This window comes from Misgurnus anguillicaudatus, chromosome 9, assembly GCF_027580225.2.
Source record: "Misgurnus anguillicaudatus chromosome 9, ASM2758022v2, whole genome shotgun sequence".
Classification (NCBI taxonomy): domain Eukaryota; kingdom Metazoa; phylum Chordata; class Actinopteri; order Cypriniformes; family Cobitidae; genus Misgurnus; species Misgurnus anguillicaudatus.
The window spans coordinates 16,427,808-16,436,783 of NC_073345.2; the positions used below are offsets into that span (position 1 = coordinate 16,427,808).

At 39.2% G+C, this 8,976-nt stretch overlaps 1 long non-coding RNA gene across 1 annotated transcript; it reads right to left on the bottom strand.

Annotated features, from left to right (window-relative positions):
* Window positions 1-783: 783 nt before the first annotated feature.
* LOC141366225 (uncharacterized) lies at window positions 784-2,865 on the bottom strand. Its single transcript, XR_012371326.1, has 2 exons — window positions 1,401-2,865; window positions 784-1,156 (listed from the first exon to the last, which is right to left on the bottom strand). It is a non-coding gene; the product is annotated as an uncharacterized lncRNA (long non-coding RNA).
* Window positions 2,866-8,976: the final 6,111 nt, after the last annotated feature.

Genomic DNA, 8,976 nt, shown 5'->3' on the forward strand with positions numbered 1-8,976 from the left:
CGATTCCCGGCTCGTGGTCATTTGCTGATCCCATAGCCTACCACTCCTCTCTCCTCCCTATACTTTCCTGTACTCTCCGCATTCACTGTTAATAATAAAGGCAAAAAAATATCTTAAAAAAAGAATCTAAAGGTGAGTATGTGCTTGTATATAAACATTTGGCCGTTATTTGGGTATATTGTGGGCGTGTTGGTGAAGTTGTGGTGGGTACCGGACTGGTTGGTGAGGTATAGGGTAAATCACACTGTCCTGAAGTAGAGGGTCAGGGTGCCGAGCAGACCTGTCACAGTGGAAGAAACCTAGAATCTTATCAGCAGCGCACAGACATGCAACCCCGTTGATCTGCTCACCCTCACGGCCAACACACGCGTGCCCTTCCCCCAGTCTTACGCTCGCTTCCTCACAATGCCCTCAGCCAAGACAACAGCGACAGCCAGCAGTGTCCAATAACCCTGCTGGACCGCCTTACTGGAGGCCATCAGAGCTTCACACAGGAAAACACGGACGGGTGAAACATCAAAGCCTTACGCTAAATTGTAATTGATTTTTACATAACTAATGTAAAGAAGATCATTTCATGAATGTGGCAAGTAATTTATGAATTTATATGGTGCAATTTGATCAAATACAGGCATATCGAGTTTCAGTTTATCAAATAAACTTGTTGGGCCTTTCATAGAAACACACAGAGCAACACAACGTTTACACTTTCAAATCAGCATATAATGGCTCATAAAGTGCCTAAAAAAAACACCACAAATTTTCAAAATGTAGACCCTAAGCTGGATCAAACAAAGAGTGACTTTATTAGGCAGGACAATGATCAGATTGGTCTGACCACTGTGATTGTGGGTTACATCATTGATACAAATAGTTTTCTACATTTACACTCAATACTCAGTGATCAAACTCTTGTGTGAATTAGGGTACGGATCTCAGCAGCGACCTTGCCCGGATTTTCTCCTCAGGGTGTGGAAGAGGGAAAGGAAGACAGAGATGAGGAGAGAAGAAGCTTCAGCGCTGTGGGAGGCTGACAGCCTGAGGGCCCAGGCCTGTGGCTGAGGGTGAAGCGTGGTTGAGCAAGCCCAATGAGCTACTGCAGCAGAGGAGGACACGTCACCATCGCTGTGAAGATCTCCACCCGACCCCCACAGCCCTACAACCGTAGATAACAATCCATAACATCTCAAAACCAGAGGCGAAGTGCCACACACAATATCAGTAAGCAGTTTCATAAATTGGAGTTTCTGCTCGTGCCACTGCTCCGGCATATGAGAAGTGTTGACAGATGTCCACTCGGACAGGTTCCTTATCTTGTAAACAATGACAGGTAGGCATTGTTTTATTTCAGCACATGCACGAGACATATATTGCCCAGGGTGCGCATGGGAGATATATACCTGCTATAAGGGCACAAGACAGTCTAGCGTAGGAAAATAAAAAACTTTCAATAAAACATGATTCCCACATTTCTACCCAACTTCGGCTCTGTGGGGAATACCAGCATGCTTCACCTGCAAAAGAGAGCAGTTGCTGTGAGGTGGATTGTATTGTGTGATAATTCCTCTTTTAAAGGGATAGTTTACACTAAAAATACAAATTTTGTTGTCAATTATTCAGTCTCATGTTAACTTTCCTTTAGTAAAGATATGTATCTTTTCTATTGTTGTGTGGTTATGTAATAGATTTAAAGAGCTAAGAATCATAATATTAAATGGATTTATTTTAATAAATACCTTCCCCTTCATTTCTGTCATTCATACTTGCACATATAAACATGCATCGTATGTAAGCATTACATGTCCAGCTATTTTGAGGTTAGGAAGAACCAATAAATAAAATAACCAAATATTTTTCTTTGAACATGAAGCAGTGTAATTGTCCACGTTTGTTTACAACAGGTTCCAGAGACACAGAATTAAGTATTATGGTGCAAACAACAAAATAAAATGTGGCGTCAATGTATGTGGACATCCAGGTCTTAGGAGGTTAAACATTAATCAAAACATCCCTGTGAACTAACACAAGTTTGGTAGCAAATTATAAAGTAAATTTTAGTATTATGTTGACCTGTTCCCTCACGAAAACTAACCATGGTTTTATTATAGTAATAGTTTTTATTAACCAGAGCCTTGTTTTTTGGTTAAATGAATTTCTGTAACCATACTTTTACTACAAATACAGTAACTGTTTTTTGTATAGTGAAAAATGGGCCCTATTTTAACGATCTAGACGCATTGACTAAAGCGCACTGTCTAAACGGGCGTGTTCGATTCCACTTTTGCTAATTTAATGACGGGAAAAATGGTTTGTGCACCGAGCGCACGGTTGAAAAGGGTTGTTCATATTCTTCTAATGAGTAATGGGTGTGTTTGGGGCGTAACATGCAATAAACCAATGAAAGTCTTATCTGTCATCCCCTTTAAAAGCCAGTTGCGCTGGCGCTTTGTCTAATCCCTATTTAGATGATGGACTTTGTTAACTGAAAAACTAAGCCCCCAGTTAAAAATTTCACAAAGTTTTCATTTGTATTGAAATTTGGAATAAAACCTTTAAAAGTCGTTTTCTTTTAGTAAGTAAAAGAAGTAAAACAAGTAAAAATAGCAGCCTTTTAATTTATGTAAATGTATGAATATCCAACATCATCATAAAATAATTTTCAAATATGCAAGAAAAGGTTTGCAGTGTTGAGGGTAACGCATTACAAGTAAAGCGCATTACGTAATAATATTACTTTTCTGAAGTAACGAGTAAAGTAACGCATTACTTTATGAATGTACACATTATTATTTGAGTTACTTTTTAAAAAAGTAATGCAAGTTACTTTTCAGTTTAATTAATTCAATTTAAAAATAAAATAATGTACTGAATAAAATTACGCACTCTGTGTGCCTGAGCGGGAACAGTACTGCACCTAATGGAAAAGCTCCCAAAAGTAAGCTGACCCGACCCAAACTAAACCAAACCGTGGGGTACTATGCAATGGAAAAGCGCCATTTGAGTCAGAAACGGAGATGACAGGCCAGAGCTTGACATTTTTGCGATAAAAAAAAACACCTGCAAGGCCTGAAAGAGATCAAGCCTCAGCCAAGTAAGAAAAAGTAACGCAAAAATAACTTAAAAGTAACGTAAGCATTACTTTCCATGGAAAGTAACTAAGTAACGCAATTAACCTTCCCCAACAATGAAGGTTTGTACTCTAAAAATATATTTGTAACAAACAGGAGATAAAAAATTTACAAAGATGCGGAGAGCCGTTTCAGTACTCGGACAGCGCCATGTTTTTTTTAAAGCATTAATTAAAAATGTTTCTCATCTCACCATCCACAGGTACAGAGTCATCATATACAATAAATCCACGGGATAGTATTTAAATAATAAAAAAAAAGATATATTTGCATTTGTTTAAAGCAAAAATTTAATTAGCCTACATACCAGGCAACACGTACAGTAAAGCAGCTCTTTACGCCTTCTAACGTCTCATAATTAGTCCTCATTTATGTCCAAGAGACTCAATAATAAGCTTTTACATTTTAATCCTTTGATTTTTCATATTATAAAAAGGGTTGTGTTCTGCTGCGCATATATGTGAAGGATCATTGTCGTCATGTATTACGAACGCACTCATTAAATAACAAAAACAATATTGCGCCATTGACTTTAGACTAGGTTTTAGTTGGTCAATGGCATAGTCTATTTTAGTTGCTTCAAAATAGCAACGCGCCAACAATGCGCCTGAACACACCTCGTTTTCAGACCAGAACGCCCATGGGCGCAAAATTGGGCGCAAATGCATTTGCTATTTAAACAACGTGGCGCTAAACGTGAAAATTATCATTGCGCCGGGTTGAAACTAGAAAAAAACACTTGCGTCGTGCATTGTGCTGCATTGCCCCTGTATGATAGGGCCCAATGAGTCTTTAATCACCTGTGTGGTTTACTATATCATTATTAAATTATGATTAACTGTATTTAAAGCTAAAGTACAGGTAGGCTGTTTTGTAGCATTTAGCAATAGCAAGCTAGCTTTAAAGGCATAATAGGGAAGATCCCAACAAGAGACGACAGAATGCAATGATTTCTCATGTCTCATTTACAGATGACATTACACCACATAACATTACAATATTAATCAAATCAGTTAATATTAAACACAGTTGATGATGTGGCTTATGCAAATACTATCGATTGATAGGTGAGTGGAACATCCTATCATTGCATTCGGGCCGAAAGCAATGACTGAACAAACATGTTTTGATATAATTCATTTTTAAACCACATATAAATAAACATAAAATCTGATAAATATTGCCTACTTTTGCTGAAAACCATACAAAAAAGGAATATTGACACCCCAAATAACGTTATTAAGCTACTTGTAATTACCAAAATATCCCAACAGGTTGAAAAACACGTTTTTCTCTCTCGGAAGCGTTGAGTTTGCATTAACAGAATCTCTGATAAATGCAACTTGAGAGTCTCAGTTAAATAAATGGTACCTCTCACGCTCTCGCACTCTCTCACCATCACCCCCCCCCCCCCCACCAAACACTCACACAATCGCACGCGCGCGCGAGCACACCCGCAGAAACAGATTAAGCTCAAATCAATGGCTGGAGCTGAAGCGGAGGAGAGATTTCACCCGGGCTTCTCGTTAAGGCCTGGCGGAGGCGCGGAGGCTCGGGGGAGTATTATTACCCGGGTGATGCTTGATAAGACGCTCGTTCCTCCACGCCGCGTCCCGCGGGACAGATACATCGCGCAGCCATGGAAACCGTAAGGCTAGGTGTTATGCTATAATTGGGCCGGTGCTTTTAACAGCACAGCCACACAGCCAGGTATGCCAGCGTCTTCAAATGAGAAATTATACCGTGGTGTGTGGAGGAAGAGAGAGAAAGAGAGGGAGATATGGGGGGGCGTGAAAGCCTTGGACCTTCACCTTTTCTAATACCGCAGGCTCTTTCCCCATCTCTCTCCCCCTCTGTGTACCTTTCGACGTAGGCTAGATAATTTGTTTGCAGCTGGAATACTTTTATAGGAAGAAAAACCAAAAAGATCTTGACCCCGTTTACTTTTTTAATACATATTTGTAATGCAAGGTCTACAATTTTTATGCAGTTCTATCTTTAAAATCTTTTAAAGGGGACATTTCACAATATATTTTTAAGATGTCAAATAAATCTATGGTGTCTCCATCTATGGTGCGTATGTTAAGTTCTAGCATGTTAAAATTGCCACTTTGTAGGTTTGAGCAAAAATGTGCAAATGAGCCCATATCTGCACTAAGGGCGCACTCACACGCGTTTGACCCCTAAAGTTAATCGTGCCCTGGCCGGCTTGCAGAGGTGGGCTGTAGTGCGGTTCACTTGGGTTCAGGCACAGAAGGCGCAATGTGATCGCTAATCGTGCTAGAGCGCGTTTCAAAAGTAGACACGTCAATTGCGCTAGCACTCACTTTTATCTGCCTTCCTATAATCCTTCTGATGCACGCAGCATACTTACATGATTGTCTGAGCTTTACACGCAACAGATCAACTAAGCAAAATGATGGGCATGTGAGAGGGCTGTGTGCCATGTAGCGCACCAAACTAACTCCAAATAAAAAACACATACTTAACATTACGATGGGTTCCAGTGTAAATAGAGCTTTACTTCCTGTTTTGTTCAAAACAATCGCATCCTAATGACGAAAGCACGTCCGGGCTTGGATCGATAAAAGAGTGCTTACTTCTGGGGGAGTAGGGATGGGGGGCAATAGTGCTGGGGCATTGTTTGCTTTGGATAGTGCAGATTAAGGGGCAGTATTATCCCCTTCATACATCATAAGGGGAGCAAATTTCAATGACCTATTTTTTCACATGCTTGCAGAGAATGGTTACCCAAGTTACTGAGTTGTTATTTTTCACATTTTCTGTCCCAAAACATAGTATCATAGTATTGTAACAGCTGATTTTACCTGCGCAATTCATACCGAGAGGGATGAGTTTAAATTATGCATCACTTAATTAATAAATTAAAGTTAAATTAATAATTGCTTCAGTAAATTACTAACGAAGTCACATATTTTTTTATTTTTTTTTCGTGATATTGTCACGAATTTCCAAGTTTTTTCGTAATCGTATAACGAATTGGTGTGATTATCACGTATTGGTTACTCAACTGTTTTGTCCTATTTTCTTATCATTGTTGCTTCGGTTTAGGGTTAGATTTACATAAAACGACATCCCTACCCAAACCCAACTCTAACCCTAACGTCAGGCGACATATAAAAAAATAAATCCGAAAAAATAGTATAAACCAATATATAAAGTGACAATATCACGAAACCTCGCGGTGCAAAAAGTCCACATACTGATAAAATTAACTGTAAGCCACTTTAGATCAAATCGTCTGCCAAATGCATACTATGCAAAGAATTTAAATTTAATAAACAGTAGTAAAGAAGTAAACAGTAGTAAAGTTGTTTTATTATGACCTTAGCTAGCAAATTTAAAGATATCAGTTTAAGTTGATAGGACCTGATCTTTTAGGACTCAGAGGCGTTGTAAATATAGCGGCTACCATCTAGAAAATGTTATTCCTAGCACTCGCATTTTAATAACCGTTATTCATTTGGAATTATAAAGTTGTATTCAAAACCTCTCACCGGTGACGTTTTGTGTTACAGTATGCTGATGTGTGCCAAAATAAGTGAGCAACAGTTACCTCCAAACAAACAAACAGATTTCAAAGAATGACACATAACATAAAGTGCCAACATAACTTTTGCTCTGCATTTTGCTCTAAACAACCCAGCCCAGCAAGCAATTTTGCGTTTTAAAGACTTCTGATAGCTGTCCAAATGTCTAGGTTAAAACTAGGCAAAATTTGGACTGTCAATGAAAATTGTATAGACCCAAAAAGAAATGAAATAAATAAATAAAACTAAACACACTTGTAATCACTGTTGACTTTTCTTACTCAATGTAATATACCTCTCCCAAGTTATTTCAGCAAAAATGACATGTAACCAAAATCAAGGTTATTTTGGCTGGAAGTGGGTTACTCATAGCAGACTATATCGGGTCTATACTTAACCTAGACGGTGAAATGATGGATATTGCCTGCTGGGAGGCTACATTGCCAGTGCTGACATGTCGTTTTCAAATTAATAAAGGAGCCTTGGATGCATTTATTGAACCAGAACTGGCAGATCATGAATGTGTTGCATCAGGAAGTAGTTTTGAGACGCTGATAGGCTGATTTTCCATACTTTACATGCTTAATGCCAAAATGTTGTTAAAGGCAATATCACACTGTCATTTTATATACTACCATAACTAATCACAGGCCATAAAGGCTGAAAAATAGTAAATTTTTGTGTACGCGGACCTTGCGTGACACAATTTTCGTCATCAAAAGAGCACCGCCCGATTTTTGAATTCCACATACAAGGTAGTGCATGTGCATAAGAATGTAGTATGTAGCCCAGGAGATTTTGTCGCAATGCGCATGCGTCGAACGTCTGTGTACATTTATGCGTCAAATAAACTATACTTTGCAAGGCTGTGCATTTGAACGTATGCGTACGTTCACGTACACGTAAAAACAGACTATGCAGACTTGACACACTCCTTTTTAGTGTAATAAAAATGTAGTATAATAACACAATAATATAAAATAGTTATACATTATATAAATAAACACCGTTATGCCTTACAAGGTTTTATTAGTGATTAGTGGTTTTTATAAAAATATTGTATTATTATTTAATATTATTGTGTTATTGTATTAAATTTTTATTACACAAACTGAAGTGTGTTAAGTCTGCATAGTTTGTTTTTTACGTTTTTGTTTTTTTTGCTTGTTTGTCGCAATGCACATGTGTCGAACGTCTGTGTACAAGCTCGAGTCAAATAAACTTTGCAAGGCTGAGCGTTTGATCGTGTGCGTACGTTTGCGTACATGTTAACAGAGACTAGGCTTAGCATACTCCTGTTTGTGTAATACAAATGTAATACAATAACACAATAATATAAAATAATACTACATTATTTTTATAAACACCATAATGCCTTTTATTAAAAAACCTTTATCAAAAAAATATAAAACGTATTGTTTGCATCTATTGCGTTTACCTACATTTATACCAAGATTAATTAAATAATTTAACAATGCATAATGTAAGGACATACACATTCTCCTTCATTCTGGGTTGTTTACATAGACTTTGAAAGCTCCATGAGGGATTTGCAGGAGATATTGGCGCAGGTTGCAAGAATAGTGCAGAGCAGAAGAGAAAAGAAGGGAAAGAGTTTCGACGGGCAGCCGCTCGCTCGCTCTGCAGGCGCTGTTGATTACGATCAATTTCCCTCGTATCGACGCACTCTCTGGCCCTGAGCGCTAGTCCCTCCTGCTTTTAACATGCTACGTGCTTTGTGTACCATGACACCTCTCTCTCTTACTTTCTTTCTCACTCCCGTTGTCTTCGCTTTTTCCCATCACGGCCATTGGCGCGAAGCGCACCTATGACTCATGCTGAATGTGAGGCTAGGAGGTCTCGCAGGATAGTAAAGTGTGAGCGGTGCAATTAAAAACAAACAAACAAACTGCAGCCCATATCCAACACTCACACGTTTCATGCCTTCTAAAATGAATGGTATGTTGTTGCGTGCAGCTGTTGGGATGCCAGGCCAGCATCGTCGGATGGAGGCCACGCGTGAGCAGATGGACGGCGGATAGCCGTAATGGAAGAGAAAAAAGTGCTCTTCTGCAAGAGTGAGACCGCAGGCAGGCAGAGTGCGAGAGGGCGCACCCTCATCGTTCTATCTCTCCGCTCTTGGCAGCCTCCATCCAAATTAATTGCATCTCCGAGAGAGCGGGAGAGCGAGCGAGGGTGAGTGAGATTGCCCTACCGCTAGGCTGGTGTTGCTGTGGGGGAATCATTTAAAATTCTACCTCCCATGTGGTTCCTGGTTTCCAGTTTAATGACCCCCA